This window comes from Salmo salar, chromosome 02 (assembly GCF_965601325.2).
Source record: "Salmo salar chromosome 02, fSalSal1, whole genome shotgun sequence".
NCBI classification, from domain to species: domain Eukaryota; kingdom Metazoa; phylum Chordata; class Actinopteri; order Salmoniformes; family Salmonidae; genus Salmo; species Salmo salar.
The window spans coordinates 93,223,731-93,243,845 of NC_138292.1; the positions used below are offsets into that span (position 1 = coordinate 93,223,731).

Sequence of the window (20,115 nt, forward strand, 5' to 3'; positions counted from 1 at the left end):
AACCATCCGATTTCGTCTCTGCGTTATATTGGTATTGAACATGTCACCCTCCCGAGGAGAGGGGGTGACCTTGATAATTTATTGTTAAAACGAGAGGCTGCCTGGATCTTTAATTTAAAGACCCTTGCTCCCTTCGGTCTCAACATAGACTTTGATCTGAAGCCATTCTTGTGATTATTGTGATTTTGCCATTGTAATTGTTTGTTAGATACATTTTAGACTACAAATGCTATGATCGTATGCTATCCATTTGTTTGTCTTTTTGTATGTTCTTTGTATGCCATTTTTTTAAATATTTGAGTTAACCAATGATATTAGGCCATACTTGGCCATGATTACAAACACCTGTGTGTCTCTTGACACTATATAAATGACTCATCTCGCAGTGTTTGTGATGATACCCTGATGAAGACAGCTTCGCTGTCGAAACGTTGGTTATTACATTTTTGCATCTGAGCTCTTAGAGTGTGCGGCTTTCCTTTATTTTCAAGTCTCCAACTTTAGACATTTTTGCAATTCGTTCCAGTCATTGGCAGCAGAGAACTGGAAGGAAATGCGGCCAAAGTAGGTGTTGGCTTTGGGGGTGACCAGTGAGATATACCTCCTGGAGCGCGTGCTATGGGTGGCTGTTGCTATGGTGACCAGTGAGCTGAGTTAAGGCGGAGCTTTACATAGCAAAGACTTATAGATGACCTGGAGCCAGTGGGTTTGGCGATGAATATGTAGTGAGGGCCAGCCGACGAGAGCGTACAGGTCGCAGTGGTGGGTGGTATATGGGGCATTGGTGACAAAACGGATGGTACCGTGATAGACTGCATCCAGTTTGCTGAGTAGTGTGTTGGAGGCTATTTTGTAAATGATATCGGCGAAGTCAAGAATCGGTAGGAGAGTCAGTTTTACGAGGGTGTGTTTGGCAGCGTGAGTGAAGGATGGTTTGTTGCGAAATAGGAAGCCAATTCTAAATTGAATTTTGGATTGGAGATGCTTAACATGAGTCTGGAAGGAGAGACACCTAGGAGAGACACCTAGGTATTTGTAATTGTCCACATATTCTAAGTCAGAATTGTCCAGAGTAGTGATGCTAGTCGGTCGGGTGGGTGCGGGCAGCGATCGGTTGAAGAGCATGCATTTAGTTTTACTAGCAGTTGGAGGCCACAGAAGTAGTGTTGTATGGAATTGAAGCTCCTTTGGAGGTTTGTTAACACAGTGTCCAAAGAAGGGCCAGATGTATACAGAATGGTGTCATCTGCGTAGAGGTGGATCAAGGAATCACCTGCAGCAAGAGCGACATCGTTGATATATACAGAGAAAAGAGTCGGCCCGAGAATTGAACCCTGTGGTACCCCCATAGAGACTGCCAGAGGTCCGGACAACAGGCCAGGTCGATGATGACGGCTGCACAGTACAGTCTTTTATCGATGGCGGTTATGATATCGTTTAGTACCTTGAGCGTGGATGAGGTGCACCCGTGACCAGCTCGGAACCTGGATTGCACAGCGAAGATGGTGGGATTCGAAATGGTCAGTGGTCTGTTTGTTAACTTGGCTTTCGAAATCTTTAGAAAGGAAGGACAGGATGGGTATAAGTCTGGAACAGTTTGGTTCAAGAGTGTCACCCCCTTTGAAGAGGGGGATGACTGCGGAAGCTTTCCAATCTTTAGGAATCTCGGACGATACGAAAGAGAGGTTGAACAGACTAGTAATAGGGGTTGCAAAAATGGCGGCGGATAATTTTAGAAAGAGGGTCCAGATTGTCTAGCCCAACTGATTTGTACGGGTCCAGGTTTTGCAGCTCTTTCAGAACATCAGCTATCTGGACTTGGGTGAAAGAGAAGCGGGGTAGGGTTGGGCAAGTAGCTGTGGGGGGTGCAGTGCTGTTGGCCGGGGTTGGGGTAGCCAGGAGGAAAGCATGGCCAGCCGTAGAGAAATGCTTATTGAAATTCTCAATTATCGTGGATTTATCGGTGGTGACAGTGTTTCCTAGCCTCAGTGCAGTGGGCTGCTGGGAGGAGGTGCTCTTATTCTCCATGGACTTTACAGTGTCCCAAAACCTTTTGGAGTTAGAGCTACAGGAAGCAAATCTCTGTTTGAAAAGGCAAGCCTTTGCTTTCCTAACTGACTGTGTGTATTGGTTCCTGACTTCTCTGAAAAGTTGCATATCGCGGGGACTATTCAATGCTAGTGCAGTACGCCACAGGATGTTTTTGTGCTGGTCGAGGGCAGTCAGGTCTGGAGCGAACCAAGGGCTATATCTGTTCTTAGTTCTAAATTTTTTGAAAGGGACATGCTTATTTAAGGTGGTGAGGAAATCACTTTTAAAGAACAACCTGGCATCCTCTACTGACTGGATGAGGTCAATATCCTTCCAGGATACCCGGGCCAGGTCGATTAGAAAGGCCTGCTTGCAGAAGTGTTTTAGGGAGCGTTTGACAGTGATGAGGGGTGGTCGTTTGATCGCGGACCCGTAATGGATGCAGACAATGAAGCAGTGATCGCTGAGATCCTGATTGAAAATAGCACAGGTGTATTTGGAGGGCAAGTTGGTCAGGATAATATCTATGAGGGTGCCCATGTTTACAGATTTAGGGTTGTACCTGGTGGGTTCCTTGATAATTTGTGTGAGATTGAGGGCATCTAGCTTGGATTGTAGGATGGCCGGGGTGTTAAGCATATCCCAGTTTAGGTCACCTAACAGAACGAACTCTGAAGATAGATGGGGGGCAATCGATTCAGATATGGTGTCATGGGCACAGCTGGGCGCTGAGGGGGGTCTGTAACAGGCGGCAACAGTGAGAGACATTTCTGGAGAGATGATTTTTTTTAAATTAGAAGCTCGAACTGTTTGGGCATAGACCTGGAAAGTATGACAGAACTATGCAGGCCATCTCTGCAGTAGATTGCAACTCCTCCCCCTTTGGCAGTTCTATCTTGACGTAAAATGTTGTCGTTCGGATTGGATATTTCAGATATTTTGGTGGCCTTCCAAATCCAGGATTCAGACACGGCAAGGACATCAAGGTTGCTAAAGCAGTGAGTAAAACAAACTTAGGGAGGAGGCTTCTGATGTTAACATGCATGAAACCAAGGCTTTTACGGTTACAGAAGTCAACAAATGAGAGTGCCTGGGGACACACAGGGCCTGGGTTAACCTCTACATCACCCGAGGAACAGAGGAGTAGGATGAGGGTACGGCTAAAGGCTATCAGAACTGGTCGTCTAGTGCGTTGGGAACAGAGAATAAAAAGAGCAGATTTCTGGGCGTGGTAGGAAAGATTCAAGGCATAATGTACAGACAGGGGTATGATAGGATGTGGGTACAGTGGAGGTAAACCTAGGCGTTGAGTGACGATAAGAGAGGTTGCATCTCTGGAGGCACCAGTTATGCTAGGTGAGGTCACCGCATGTGTGGGAGGTGGGACAAAAGAGTTCTCTGAGGCATGTTGAGTGGGACTAGGGGCTCCGCAGTAAACTAAAACACTGATAACTACCCTAAACAACAGTATACAAGGCATATTGACATTAGAGAGACATAAAGCGAGGCATAAAGCAATCACAGGTGTTGATTGGGAGAGCTAGCTAAGACAACAACAGGTAAGACAACAGTTAATCAGCTAAGACAACAACAACAGGTAAAATGGTGATGAATGGGCAGAGAGGTTCGGTTAACTACACACAGGGCCTGAGTTCGAGGCTGGGGCCAACAGATAAACAAAATGGAGTACTGTGATTAATGAACAGTCCAGCAGGCATCAGCTATGTAGCCAAGTGATCATAGTGTCCAGTGAACAGCAATATATGAACCAGGGAAGCCGTTAGGTAGTCATTACTACGCTATCCAGGAGATGCGCCTGGCTCGGGGCTAACTGGTGCTAGCTTCGGGACAAGGGCGTCACCGACACCTGGCAAAGGCCGGTTGAGGGAACATCGGACGGAATTGCGTTGGCAGACCAGTCATGGTGGATCGGTGGTGCTCCGTGTCGACAAAGGGTCAAGGCCAATTGGCAAGAGGTATTGTAGCTGGAGTAAATTTGTTTGGTAGCCGGGAGATGCACCTGGCTCGAGGCTAACTGGTGCTAGCTTCAGGACAAGGGCGTTAGCCACTATAGCCACTCCGGTGCAAAGGTCCAGAGCTTACGGTAGGAATCCGGTGATGTAGTGGCTTCTAGTCGTCTCAGTGAAGAATCTGGGAGGCATCAGCTGTGTAGCTGAGTGATCATAGGTTCCACTGAGCAGGCCGGGAGATGGGCCTGGCTCAATGCTAGCTTCGGAGCTGGGCCACTCAGTAGCAGCTAACTAGCTGCGATTATCCAGTGTAATGGTCGGCTTTTCACCAAAAACACTCACAAATTTTTACAGATGCACAATCGAGAGCATCCTGTTGGGCTGTATCACCGTCTGGTATGGCAGCTGCTCCGCCCATAACCGAAAGGCTCTCCAGAGGGTAGTGAGGTCTACACAACGCATCACCATCATCAGACACTTTCGGAGCATAACATCAGAATTTACGAAGGCCAGCAGCAGCAGGAGGAGAAGGCTAAGGAAGAGTTTTTTTCCTAATGGTTATCTTGTTTCAGAGGGGTGTCATCAATAGCCCATAATGACAAAGTGAAAACAGGTAAAAAACAAAAATACCTTATTAACTTAAGTATTCAGACCCTTTGCTATGAGACTCAAAATTGCTTTCAGGTGCATTTTGTTTCCATTAATCATCCTTGAGATGTATCTACAACTTGTTCGGAGTCCACCTGTGGTAAATTCAATTGATTGGATATGATTTGGAAAGGCACACACCTGTCTATATAAGGTCCCAAAAAAACCAAGCCATGAGGTCGAAGGAATTGTCCGTAGAGCTCCGAGACAGGATTGTGTCGAGGCACAGATCTGGGGATGGGTACCAAAAATAATTCTGCAGCATTGAAGGTCCCCAAGAACACAGTGGCCTCCATCATTCATAAATGGAATACTCTTCCTAGAGCTGGTCACCCGGCCAAACTGAGCAATTGGGGGAGAAGGGCCTTGGTCAGGGAGGTGACCAAAAACCTGATGGTCACTCTGACAGAGCTCCAGAGTTCCTCTGTGGAGATGGGAGAACCTTCCAGAAGGACAACTATCTCTGTAGCACTCCACCAATCAGGCCTTTATGGTAGAGTGGCCAGATGGAAACCACTCCTCAGTAAAAGGCACATGACAGCCTACTTGGAGTTTGACAAAAGGCACCTTAAGACTCTAAGACCATGAGAAACAAGATTCTCTAGCTTGATGAAACCAAGATTGAACTCATTGGCCTGACTGCCAAGAGTCACGTCTAGAGGAAACCTGGCACTATCCCTACGGTGAAGCATGGTGGTGGCAGCATCATGCTGTGGGGATGTTTTTCAGCAGCAGGGACTGGGAGACTAGTCCGGAAAGTATTATGTGAAATTATTTTGATGTGATATTTAAATATTGTGTGAAATTATTCTGAATTGATATGAAAGTACAGCAATTTATGCTTCTAGAAACGTATCGCAATTGAGAATCGATTCACATTTAGATGGAATAGTTGACTATTTTAGCTGCCAGAGCCAGTCTACCTCTGAAAATAACATACAGTACTTGGACCTTGAGGAGTAACGGGGGCAGCAATCAGCAGTAGAAACAATAACAAAGCGTACTCCCTGCCCGTTTCAGTAAAAAGCTGAGGGATGGGACTGGAGAAATGTAACCATCCATGATATCAACATTATAGTTTTAACCATGTTTTGAGGATATACAGTGGTTGTTTACATTTACTAACAAACATTGGAGTAAAAAAATAAAGCTTATTTTGGGTTCTGATGGGGTACAACTAAAGTCATGAGGCATTTATAAGTGATTAATTCAAGAAACAGATGGGTAGATATCATTAATGTATAAGTCCCAAAATGGATGTAACAACTGCTGATTGCCCCTTTAAGAGAACATATTGGGCTAATCTAATAGGAGATATTGAGGACTACAGTATTTCAGGCATTGTCATTGGATGCATTTGATCAATTGTTAACGTTTTGTTGATGGTCCACTCTTGATGTTCTACACGTTACAGTGTAGCTTCAGCCATTCCTAGAGAACAACATTAAAGTGTAGAACCCCTTTACTGCATATTGGTTCAACGACTGCAGAGACGGTACTTACTGGTGTTAAACAGATCTCCAACTTCCTCTTCTTCCTCCAATGTGACAGTCATCTCCCCCTCCTCTTTCACTCCAAAAACGACATCCTCCTCTTTCTCTTCCTCCTCTTCTTGTACAGTAACATCCTCCTCCTCTTTCACTCTGAATGCGTCTTCCTCTTCTTTCACTGAAACGTCTTTCTCTTCTTCTTTCACGGTAACAACCTCACCCTCTACTTGTTTTTGTATTGTAACATATTTCTCTTCCTCCTCCTCTTTCACAAGAGCTTCTTTCTCCGTCCAACAGACCTCTTCTTTAGCAGGAGGAGAGTAGCTTAGTGACCTCATGGTCGGGTATGTTAGCTAGTTAGCATTAGCGACTAGCTTAGTTCTAAGCTAACTTAGCAAACCAGCTAGCTTACAAACAACGTAAATATATAATTAAATGGGCCAACAAGTACATACGACAGAAGTGTGTTTAAAACACTGCGACTAATATACACCAAACCAGTGTAAAGAGCGTGAATGTTGTACTTTCATTTATTTCAGGAGGTTTTATATTATATTAAGTCGTTCAAAGAGAAGCATGTGTTAATTGATTCGTTTTTAATGAGTTAGAATTTAAAACAAACTTTACACCCACTACATATTTGCATTGAACCATACTTCTGACATGGATCATTTTGACCCCAGAGGCATATCTTTTATTATAGCCATAATGTGGTTTATTCAATTCTTCCAATTTTTCATGACTTTGTCAATCAACTTGTTCTTAATAAATCTAAATCATGGTTTAGTGTTTCTGTATCAATATGGAATTTTTACAAATTCAAATCCTTTGGAGTAATTTTGACCCCAGACAAAAGCACCTTTGATAAATAGGACATTTATTTAAAATCACGTATGTTTTACTTGTACCTCAGCCAGCATTGTGAATGGTTAGGAAATAATATGTTATGTTTTACTAGTACCTCAGCCAGCATTGTGAATGGTTAGGAAATAATATGTCATGTTTTACTAGTACCTCAGCCAGCATTGTGAATGGTTAGGAAATAATATGTCATGTTTTACTAGTACCTCAGCCAGCATTGTGACTGGTTAGGAAATAATATGTCATGTTTTACTAGTACCTCAGCCAGCATTGTGAATGGTTAAGAAATAATATGTCATGTTTTACTAGTACCTCAGCCAGCATTGTGAACGGTTAGGAAATAATGTGTCATGTTTTACTCGTACCTCAGCCAGCATTGTGAATGGTGTCTGATGCAGTGACATACTAGACCATGGCAGTAAATCTAATACTTAGGTGTTTTTAGTCATGTATGAAATGTCTGGGGTGGTTCTGTGGTTATAAGTTACTGACCTTGGAAAACATTTCTGGCCATGCTGGCAGGGTCTGAATCAAACCCAATGTCCACCTGTTACACTGGCAGGGTCTGAATCAAACCCAATGTCCACCTGGTACACTGACAGGGTCTGAATCAAACCCAATGTCCACCTGGTACACTGACAGGGTCTGAATCAACCCAATGTCCACCTGGTACACTGACAGGGTCTGAATTAAACCCAATGTCCACCTGGTACACTGGCAGGGTCTGAATCAAACCCAATGTCCACCTGGTACACTGGCAGGGTCTGAATCCAACCCAATGTCCACCTGGTACACTGACAGGGTCTGAATCAAACCCAATGTCCACCTGGTACAATGGCAGGGTCTGAATCAACCCAATGTCCACCTGGTACACTGACAGGGTCTGAATCAACCCAATGTCCACCTGGTACACTGACAGGGCCTGAATCAAACCCAATGTCCACCTGGTACAGTGACAGGGTCTGAATCCACCCAATGTCCAACTGGTACACTGGCAGGGTCTGAATCAAACCCAATGTCCACCTGGTACACTGGCAGGGTCTGAATCAAACCCAATGTCCACCTGGTACACTGACAGGGTCTGAATCAACCCAATGTCCACCTGGTACACTGACAGGGTCTGAATCAACCCAATGTCCACCTGGCATACTGGCAGGGTCTGAATCAAACCCAATGTCCACCTGGTACACTGACAGGCTCTGAATCAAACCCAATGTCCATCTGGTACACTGGCAGGGTCTGAATCAACCCAATGTCCACCTGGTACACTGACAGGGTCTGAATTAAACCCAATGTCCACCTGGTACACTGGCAGGGTCTGAATCAAACCCAATGTCCACCTGGTACACTGGCAGGGTCTGAATCCAACCCAATGTCCACCTGGTACACTGACAGGGTCTGAATCAAACCCAATGTCCACCTGGTACAATGGCAGGGTCTGAATCAACCCAATGTCCACCTGGTACACTGACAGGGTCTGAATCAACCCAATGTCCACCTGGTACACTGACAGGGCCTGAATCAAACCCAATGTCCACCTGGTACACTGACAGGGTCTGAATCCACCCAATGTCCAACTGGTACACTGGCAGGGTCTGAATCAAACCCAATGTCCACCTGGTACACTGGCAGGGTCTGAATCAAACCCAATGTCCACCTGGTACACTGACAGGGTCTGAATCAACCCAATGTCCACCTGGTACACTGACAGGGTCTGAATCCACCCAATGTCCACCTGGCATACTGGCAGGGTCTGAATCAAACCCAATGTCCACCTGGTACACTGACAGGCTCTGAATCAAACCCAATGTCCATCTGGTACACTGGCAGGGTCTGAATCAACCCAATGTCCACCTGGTACTCTGACAGGGTCTGAATCAAACCCAATGTCCACCTGGCATACTGGCAGGGTCTGAATCAAACCCAATGTCCACCTGGTACACTGACAGGGTCTGAATCAACCCAATGTTAAGGGGAGGGAAGATTGGTCAAGAGGGTGATGATTATTGTTGTTCTACTGCCTGATTGTTATGCAACAACACTGTTTACAAAAGCTTTGTTAAATCAGCACAACAGTTTTCAGCTGTGCTAACATAATTGCAAAAGGGTTTTCTAATGATCAATTAGCCTTTTAAAATGATAAACTTGGATTAGCTAACACAACGTGGCATTGGAACACAGGAGTGATGGTTGCTGATAATGGGCCTCTGTACGCCTATGTAGATATTCCATAAACAATCAGCTGTTTCCAGCTACAATAGTCTTTTACAACATTAACAATGTCTACACTGTATTTCAGATCAATTTGATGTTATTTTAATGGACAAAAAAAGTGTTTTTCTTTCAAAAACAAGAACATTTCTAAGTGACTCCAACCTTTTAAACGGTAGAGTTAATCATTTTAGAGTAAGGCTGTAATGTAACAAAATATGGAAAAGGTGAAGGGGTCTGAATACTTTCCGAATGCACTGTACTGTTACACCATGTAGGAGCAGTATAGACCTAGTCTGTTCATTATATACATCTACATGATGTATTGTTACACCATGTAGGAGCAGTATAGACCTAGTCTGTTCATTATATACATCTACATGATGTATTGTTACACCATGTAGGAGCAGTATAGACCTAGTCTGTTCATTATATACATCTACATGATGTATTGTTACACCATGTAGGAGCAGTATAGACCTAGTCTGTTCATTATATACATCTATATGATGTATTGTTACACCATGTAGGAGCAGTATAGACCTAGTCTGTTCATTATATACATCTACAAAATGTATTGTTACACCATGTAGGAGCAGTATGGAGGTACAGTGGGGGACAAAACTGTTGACACCCTTAATAAAGATGAGCAAAAACGACTCTATAAAAAAAAAATCAAATACTGAGCTGTATTGTGTCAAAAATACAGGGAAATTATTTTATTTTATACTAATACAATAGCTCAGAGAAAGAGATTTAGCTTAACATGTTATTCTCAAAATGTGGGGGGCTGAATTATTGCCACCCATGTTTTCCATACTCCAGCACCCTCCCCTTGGGAGAATAACGAGATTAGAGAACACATTGGGTGGGATCTTAGACCCTTCCTCCATACAGAATCTCTCCAGGTCCTTGATTTATTTAGTCTGTTCTTATGGACTGCCCTGTTCAATTCAAACCACAGGTTTTCAATGGAGTTCAAGTCCGAAGACTGAGATGGCCATTGAAAATGTTGATTTTTGTGCCCAATTAACCATTTCTTTGTGGATGTTGATGTGTCTTGCTGGAAGATCCCCTTATGGCCAAGTTTCAGCCTCCTAGCAGAGAGGTAACCAGGTTTTGGGCTAAAATATCCTGGTAGTGGGTAAAGTTTATTTATTTATTTTATACAGAAATTTTTGCTCATCTTTATCAAGGGTATTAATAACTAGGTGCTTATTTTGATATCTAGTTATTTGTTACTTGTTACTTGTTACTCTTTGTACGTGTTGATATAATATTAATATTTAATGGAGAGAAAAAAAAACGTTTCCCTAAACTGCTTTATAATATTATAATTCAATGAAGAAGAAAAAAAGTTTTCCCTCCTCAACTACGTTTCCTCCCTCCAGACAGCAGATGGCGATATGTGTCTTTCAGGCGATGTTTCTAGTGTGACGTATAATCTAGTGGACGGAACGCTTCTTCAACAACTGCAGCCACCTCGGTAGCTCGCTAGCCAACAAAGTCGGAACATTCAAATCTTTAGACAATTTCGTGGTTTAATTGCCACTGTGATTTAAACATAGTACTCCATTTTATGTAATATTTACGTTGTAAGTCAACTAGCTGGCTGGTTAAGTTAGCACTAGGCTAGTCGCTAATGCTAACTAGCTATTATCCCCGACCATGAGTTCACTAAGCTACTCTCCTCCTGATAAAGAAGAGGAGGTCTGTTGGACGGAGAAAGAAGGTCTGGTGAAAGAGGAGGAGGAAGAGGAGGCTGTCACAATACAAAAACAAGTAGAGGATGAGGCTGTTACAGTGAAAGAAGAAGAGAAAGACGTTACATAGAAAGAAGAGGAAGATGCGTTCAGAGTGAAAGAGGAGGAGGATGTTACAGTGAAAGAAGAGGAGGAAGATGCAGTTTTTGGAGTGGAGGATGAAGTGAAAGAAGATGAAGACGTTTTTGGAATTAAGGATGAAGAGGGGGAGATTACTGTCACATTAGAGGAGGACGAAGAAGAGAAGACTGGAGATCTGATGAACACCAGTAAATACAGTGAGTACTATCTAATAAAACAGGGACATTGATCTGATTAACACCAGTAAATACAGTGAGTACTATCTAATAAAACAGGGACCTTGATCTGATTAACACCAGTAAATACAGTGAGTACTATCTTATAAAACAGGGACACAAACTCTGCAGTTGTTGAACTAATGTGTGATTTTTTTACTAGATTTTTTTTTTTACTAAATCTTTTTACTAAATATTCTGGGCCCACAGAGTTTCCTGCTCCAGTGAGTTCTGGACAGACACAGCTGTAGGCTATTTGTGCAAAGGATAAGAAGTAATCAGGTATTTTATGACATTTCTACTGGATCAGAGCATTACATTTTTACCTTTCATGCTGAGTGGTTATCGAAAGGGTGAGAGCTGGAAATATTTTACGAAAATACTTTGAGGAACTATTGTCATTCGCAATTGATTTTGATTAGACTTTGTTTACTTGCTGTTTGAGGTGAAGAAAAAATTACTTTGAGAAGCTCCACAACTCATTAGTGGTGGTGCTTTAAGACAATCAGAAATACTATCAGACATCCCCAAATGGGCACATTTATAGGCCTACATTTGCACACAGGCCCGGTAGACTAGTCCTACTTCTATATGCGTAATTAGGTGTGCGTCCTTACTCAACATTGACAGGAGTGTTTCAAACAAAAGACAATGAATAAATTGACGAAACTGGCACATCTTGCGGGGTCAGGTCTGGGTGGTCTGCCAGGGGCCGTTTCATTTAGTGTCCGTTTGGGTCGGCATGGGGAATGATTGTATTTTCCCCATAGTATGTTGTACCGAAGTTGACCGACTGAAAGGGAGTGTAACTTTATGACTATAATTACTGTTCCCTGTAGGAAAATAAATAAATCCTAAATCATTTCAGTTTGCTAAATCCAGTGGTTCTAACCAAGAGTCACTTTAACTTTATTGACACCCGAATGGATACTGTCATTAATTAACGCGGTTCTTCAATAATTACACATAATACTTAATACTGTAGCTGTTTAGTTAGTCACATGTTCATATCACACATATCATCAGCTGATCCAGGAAATCATTTTCTGAATGACAGTCACATGACCAACATCAACATGCAACAACAACCAAAGTGCTTCTTCATTCATTACTCTGGTAAAGACAGTTATGCTGTGCTCCATGTTGGATCCAACATCCCTAACAAATTCATGTTTATAATGTGCTATTGTCTGGTTGATGTACTGTAGGGTCTCGTTAGTCTGTCTGGACACAGAGATACTTCGCTCATAATGTGTAGAGAACTGTTCCTTGATGGATAGGCTATTGTACAACACACAGAGCTATTTTCCTTTATTCAGGACATTTAGAATGACAACACATTACAGAGTAGCCAAGTGGGATTATTCACCAAATTATCTGGTGATCAGGTTATGAAATGTCATGACAGACATTTTAGTTTCCATGTTTCACCTGAAATATTAAATGATTTATAGTCCTAGGTCTATGTTATTGTTAGGTGAAGTTATGGGTCCTACAGTAGGTCTATGTTATTGTTAGGTGAAGTTATGGGTCCTACAGTAGGTCTATGTTATTGTTAGGTGAAGTTATGGGTCCTACAGTAGGTCTATGTTATTGTGAGGTGAAGTTATGGGTCCTACAGTAGGTCTATGTTGTTGTTAGGTGAAGTTATGGGTCCTACAGTAGGTCTATGTTATTGTTAGGTGAAGTTATGGGTCCTACAGTAGGTCTATGTTATTGTGAGGTGAAGTTATGGGTCCTACAGTAGGTCTATGTTATTGTTAGGTGAAGTTATGGGTCCTACAGTAGGTCTATGTTATTGTTAGGTGAAGTTATGAGCCAATTTGTTAAACACTTGGTGTACAAACCCTCATTGTCAGGCTGATGGAAAAACTTGCCAAAGAGCATTTTACTGGTTGAAGTGTTTTTTAAGTATAAAGCAGTTGATTTGCGACAGTAACACAAACATATTAAGCAGGTGATTCAAGCGAGCATTACAGTTATAATCCAAAAGTAGTGTGAAATGCACTCATAAGCAACCTGGAAATGGAGGCTATTATTGCTGTCAGCCTATGAGAACTCCCCTGAGTTTTCCCCCACGGTGGTGAATTAGTAAATAGACACAGAGCTTAATGTGAGTTTCCTTGAGTAGCACTCCTGATCTTGCGCTGTAATAGTGGTTTCCTCATTACCAGATATACTACATCCATAACTAGTGGTTTCCTCATTACCAGATATACTACATCCATAACTAGTGGTTTCCTCATTACCATATATACTACATCCATAACTAGTGGTTTCCTCATTACCAGATATACTACATCCATAACTAGTGGTTTCCTCATTACCAGATATACTACATCCATAACTAGTGGTTTCCTCATTACCAGATATACTACATCCATAACTAGTGGTTTCCTCATTAGCAGGGAGGAGTTTCTGCAATCAAATTGTGTGCGCATTGCCGTCGTGCTGCAATTTTAGCAAACACAGAAAGGGACCTATATTGGAGACCAAAAGTCATCTGGCACACTGCTTAGAGTTACAACAACTTTAATAACTTATTTCTAGTTTCTACTCATTTGAAAACAAGACAAAATATGATTGTTGCTAAGTTGACTGTCTTAATGGTCAAATAATTTAACATAAGTCAATTGTTGTACAAGTTCATGGGTATGATCTGGGCATCACCTTTTACCTCAAATAAACAGTGGATTTCTGCTGTTGTGGGCCTTTAACTGTCTGTCTGACTTTGTCGTTCACACAGGAGAGAGACGGGACAGTCGTGGATCCTCTGGGGAGCCTCAACAACCTCATGATGCTGACGAGGCAGAGAAGAGTCTCTCCAGATCAGAACTCCTCAAGAAACACCAGCAGAGACCCACAGGGAAGAGAACTCACTGCTGCTCTGACTGCGGGAATAGATTCACCTCATCAGGCATTAAAATTCATCCGAGAATCCACACAGGAGATAAATCTTTTAGCTGTACTCAATGTGGGGTGAGTTTTACTCAGTCAACCAGCCTCATATCACACCAGAGAATACACACAGGAGAGAAACCGTGTAGCTGTGATCAATGTGGGAAGAGTTTTACTGACTCTAGCAGTCTGACTAAACACCAGAGAATACACACAGGAGATAAATTGTATAGCTGTGGTCAATGTGGGAAGAGTTTTTTAAAATCTAGAGATCTGACAGTGCACCAGAGAATACACACAGGAGAGAAACCTTATAGCTGTACTCAATGTGGGAAGAGTTTTGTTCAATCTTGCCAGCTCAAATTACACCAGAGAACACACACAGGAGAGAAACCTTATAGCTGTTGTCAATGTGGAAAGAGTTTTGCTGAATCTGGCAATCTGACAAGACACCAGCAAGTACACACAGGAGAGAAACCATTCCACTGTTCAGATTGTGGAAAAAGATTCTCATCTTCACAGAATATGAAGATGCACCAGAAAACACACACAGGAGAGAAAGCTTATAGCTGTGATCAATGTGGGAAGAGATACTTTGATAAAAGATCTCTGATCAAACATCAGAAAATACATGAAGGAGTTGTTTCATGATATCAGTGAAATAATGTCACAATGTAGAATGTTTAAACATTGTAGTAGGAGTATTTTAATGATGTCACAATGTAGAACCCTAAACGTTTGTCCCCTTTTCTATTGATTTCAACATGATATGGATATTAGCCTCAGTGGAAAATACAGGCTCTGAAATGAAAGAATTACTATTTATGTGATTTAACAAAAAAGTGACTAACACAAAAAGAGCTGTTACACTTACCATGTTGGTGACCCACTTTAATCAAAATGCACCACTTCAAAATGTAGCTAGCTGTTTTCTACAAGTTGTCCTCTAACCAGGGATGTACACATTATTCCCAGATTCCATGTGGTTTTTGAGCTGTTAGTTTTAACAGGACGTGCAACCTCATCTCCCTTCTGTCACACAATTGATTTCAACATGATATCGATATGTGATGACAAATAAGTGTTGTGTTCCTTTGTTTAGCGACCCCTAAATTTAAATGCATCAGTCCAAAATGTAACTGACTGTCTTCTGCAGGTTGTCCTCTAACCAGTGAGGTGAAAGATATCTCCCATTTCCATGTGTTTTTTAGTTGTGCTAGTTTCAACAGCACGTACAACCTGATTTCCCCCTTATTGATATCAGTGATTTATTGCTACTTGTCAAAACAACAGCGTTTTTGGTGCTTGTGTCCATGGTGAGGACAATTTAGTTTCTGATTGTCTCAAGGTTGGGCAGTCAAAAATATTTGTGTTTTGTGTTTAGCCAGTGAGTTGCCATGGATCTTATTTTGACTGCCCGTTTTTCCGTATTGGAGATGAGTTTTGTTTGGGCTCGTTCCAAGGGGACGAGAGTTCTAGAAGCTAGTGTTTTTTTTTCTTCTTGTTTTTAATTGTTGACAGCCAGTAGACGCCATGTTTATATTGGTGAAGGTAAAGCATTGTAGTTGATTATAATGAGAAATAAAAGTTTTCTGTTGGTGGTGAGCATTCTCTTAAGGTGTTACAGTCTTTGGTTTTTCCATTTATGTTTTGAGGTTAGCACGTCTAGCTCGTTAGCACGTACAGCCCGTTAGCACGTAGGACGCACTGATTGGTGTCACCTCGTTAGTCAGTATGTGTTACACCTGTGCTGGCTTGTCCATCTCATTAGTGGGAAGGTGTTTCACCTGAGCTGGTCCAGGTTCTATTTAAGAGTGTCTGGCCCAGTGCTCCAGTTGTTTTGATAGATGTGGAGAGTCAACACCTTTAGTTGCTCCACCTTTTTGGTTTGCTTCCTGTCTTTAACCTCTTGGGGCTATGTGGGACGCTAGCGTGCCCCCCGTGGTGCACCCTATCAACAGCAGGTGCATTTCAAGAGCGGCAAATTTGAAACCAAATAAATGTCAAAATTCAAATTTTTTAAACATACAACTATCTTACACCCTTTGAAAGATAAACATCTCCTTAATTAACATCTAGCCATATGAAGATACACCAGAGAGCGCACACAGGCGAGAAATCTCATGGCTGTGACCAGAGATAATCTGATTAAAGATCTCTGAACAAATATCAGAAAATACATGAAGGAGTTGTTTCATAATATCAATGAATTAATGTCACAATGTAGAATGTTTTAACATTGCAGAAGGAGTATTTTAACGATGTTACAGTGTAGAACCCTAAACATTTGTCCCCTGTTCTATTGATTTCAACATGATATGGATATTAGCCTCAGGGGGAAAATCCAGGCTCTGAATTGGAAGAGTTACTATTTATGTGATTTAACAAAAAGTGACTAACAGAAAAAGAGTTGTGTTCCACTTACCACGTTGGTGACCCACTTGAATCAAAATGCAACACTTCAAAATGTAGCTAGCTGTTTTCTACAAGTTGTCCTCTAACCAGGGATGTAAACATTATTCCCAGATTCCGTGTGCTTTTTGAGCTGTTAGTTTTAACAGGACGTGCAACCTCATCTCCCTCCTCTCACACAAATGATTTCAACATGGTATCGATGAGTTATGACAAATAAGTGTTGTGTTCCTTTGTTTAGTGACCCCTAAATTTAAATGCATCACTCCAAAATGTAGCTGTCTTCTGCAGGTTGTCCTCTAACCAGTGAGGTAAAATATATCTCCCATTTCCATGTGTTTTTTAGTTGTGTTAGTTTCAACATCACGTACAACCTGATTTCCCCCCTAATCGATATCAGTGATTTATTGCTACTTGTCAAAACTACAGCGTTTTTGGTGCTTGTTTTAAAAAATACAAGTAATATGATTATTGTGGCAGATGTTTGTGTATATAGCACATTTTATGTTTAGGTTTTCAATTAATCCCAAACTGTTTCTGCATATTGGTTATTGATTTAGACACGTTAAAACTGTGTTTTGACATTGGGGATATCCCGCCTGGCAACATGTAATTGAAAAGACGTTGAAAATAAGACTATGCAACCAAATATTTCATATTTACATTTCATGTAACATTTAGTAGTGGTATTTATTCATGCAACCAACTGACCATTTTTTGGGTACAATTATATTGACATTGTTGCCCTGCTTTTAGAATATCAGGGTTCATTCTCACATGTGCCAACCCAAATGTACTAGAGCATGACATTGGGGACTGAGCCCCGATCCAACAACATGCCTATCTAGTGAACCCTGAAAAGAGAGAGAAGCTCTGCAGTGAGGTGTGAAGTTACTACGGATATTGCAGGAGTTTCCTCTTGAAATCAGACATGTCCGTGGTAAGGACAACTTGGTTGCTGATTGTCTCAAGGGTGGGCAGTCAAAAAGATTTGTGTTTTGCGTTTAGTCAGTGCTTTGCCATGGATCTTTATTTATTTTGACTGCACGTTTTTCCGTATTGGAGATGAGTTTTGTTTGGGCTCGTTCCAAGGGGACGAGAGTTCTAGAAGCTAGTGAGTTTTAGGTAGACGAGAGTTCTAGAAGCTAGTGAGTTTTAGGAAGACGAGAGTTCTAGAAGCTAGTGAGTTTTAGGATTCTATAGAAAGAAAAAGGAGAAAAATAAAACTATTGTATATTATTATTTATAAATACGTGGTTTTTTCTTGTTTTTATTGTTGACAGCCAGTGATTATATTGTAGAAGGTGAAGCATTGTAGTTGATTAAAATGTGAAATGGAAGTTGTTTTCTGTTGGTGGTGAGCAAACTTGTCCAACAAAAATATAGGATATATTTGTCTTAAGGGGGAAGGTGTTACAGGCTTTGGTTTTTACATTTATGTTTTGAGGTTGGACTCTAGCACGTTTAGCCCGTTAGCACGTATAGCTCGTTAGCACGTCTAGCTAGCACGTCTAGCTCGTTAGCACGTATAGCTCGTTAGCACGTCTAGCTAGCACGTCTAGCTCGTTAGCACGTAGGACGCACTGATTGGTGTCACCTCGTTAGTCAGTATGTGTTACACCTGTGCTGGCTTGTCCATCTCGTTAGTGGGAAGGTGTTTCACCTGAGCTGGTCCAGGTTCTATTTAAGAGTGTCTGGCCCAGTGCTCCAGTTGTCTTGATACATGTGGAGAGTCAACACCTTTAGTTGCTCCACCTTTTTGGTTTGCTTCCTGTCTTTAAGTTTGGTGTGGGTTTTTCTTTTGTTTGCCTCTTCTTGGGCAGATTTAGTGGGTCTCATGGTGGGTGTCTTTTAGGTCCCAGTTGTTGTTACTAGTCAACTTTCGGTGGACACCCCCATAGTGTCTTTCAGAACCCCTCCTAAAACCCCACCTGTTTAGTTGTGGTTGTTGTCAGTGACTCTTTGTTTGTTCCCCTCTTCTGTTTAAGGGATATTTCTGATTTTCTTGCTGGGGAAACAACAAACAATGTAGTAAAACAAGCTGATGTTTTGGGTTGGATCCAATTGTTAATATTTTAATCAATGGCATTTCCTTAGAATGTTCACTAGTCTTTGAATTGTTAGTCTTCTGTTTTTGATCATATATTTGTTTATTTTCATTTATTTGTTTTTTCCTGTGAACCCATTGTGTTGCATCCATGTCTGACAAGTCTGTCAGTGCTGTATAAATAAAGCTTGATTTGATTTCAACATATTGTAAAACAAATGAACCCAATGACTGACAATCAACAGACTCTTGTCAAACCAATGAACAAATCTGTGCAAAAGCACCAAGTATCTTGGTCCATCTTAGTATAAATTCAGTATTTCTTCCACTATCTCAAAATAGTGCATGATATGTACGTTTAGTATCACTTTTCAACCAACCCAGTTCATTTGTTGAAAATGAAATGTTTACATCAAAGGAATCAATTACTGGAAACGGAAACAAACAAATGGATCAACCAGATCAATCCCACTTTTCTAGCCTGCTGAAGGCGTGGTGGAGTGGTAAACACCACCCCCGGCTCTACCAGGGGCTTGAGGTGGTCTCCCACAGCTCTGCTTATGTCATGTTCTGTGGCCTTGCTGTTCCATTTATTGACTGCCCCTGTAGCACAGAAACACATTTAGTCATATTATATAAAACTCTCAAAGTAATGGATATGGAGCATCTATGGCCTCAGTTACACCTGGCACCTAAATGTGACTTCTGTCATCTGATCACTCCAAGCTGCATTAGGTTCAGATCTACCAGGATGGGCCTTTGACAGAGTCTGGATGCAGTCAGGCCACTGAATATGCATAAGCAATGTAAAGAGATGGGGTGAATGAGTGGGGAAAGGTACATTTTACACAAATGACCTTCATAATATCAAAGAACAAATGTGTGTGTCTGAGGGGAAATGAACTTTCATACAGCCAAAAGGGGTGAGAAATTACACCAATATCAGTGGACAATTTGCACTAATGTAAATAAACATAGATGATGGAACATATTCCCTTTGGCTGATGTGATGAACCACTAAGGGGACATAAATATTTACCATCTAAACCATGTGTGACCTCTCACCTCTCTGGCTGTAGAAGTGTTCTTCCTAACCAGTCCCTCAACAGCTCTCTGACTGAGCTCCACCCTCACTGGGTCTGCAGAGGAGAGGAAAGCTGAGGAGGGATGGAAGGATGAATGGATCAGTCAGTCAATAAAGTGTAGAGCTGCTGTCTATGCTGTCTGACAAAATCACTATTTTAGTAGTTCATTAAAGTAAATTAGGCTTTATGACTGCTGAATAACAACTATCAATCACTTAGATCATGTATTTTCAGGTAGAGATACATCCTTAGGACGTCCCTAGCCCGTTGAAGTTGACATTTAAAATGGTTAAGGTAGGGGTTAAGGTTAGGGTTTAGGGTAGGGATGTCCCAAGGATCCCAGATAGCATTGAACATTGTGCATTCTTCTGTCTCTTTTACATAACAGGTGATGGGTTCTGAC

General features: G+C 41.7%; 1 long non-coding RNA gene across 1 annotated transcript; it reads left to right on the top strand.

The window, feature by feature from the left end:
- Positions 1 to 8,174: 8,174 nt before the first annotated feature.
- On the top strand, positions 8,175 to 18,830 carry LOC145863129 (uncharacterized). Its single transcript, XR_014382454.1, has 2 exons — positions 8,175 to 11,252; positions 14,017 to 18,830. It is a non-coding gene; the product is annotated as an uncharacterized LOC145863129 (long non-coding RNA).
- Positions 18,831 to 20,115: the final 1,285 nt, after the last annotated feature.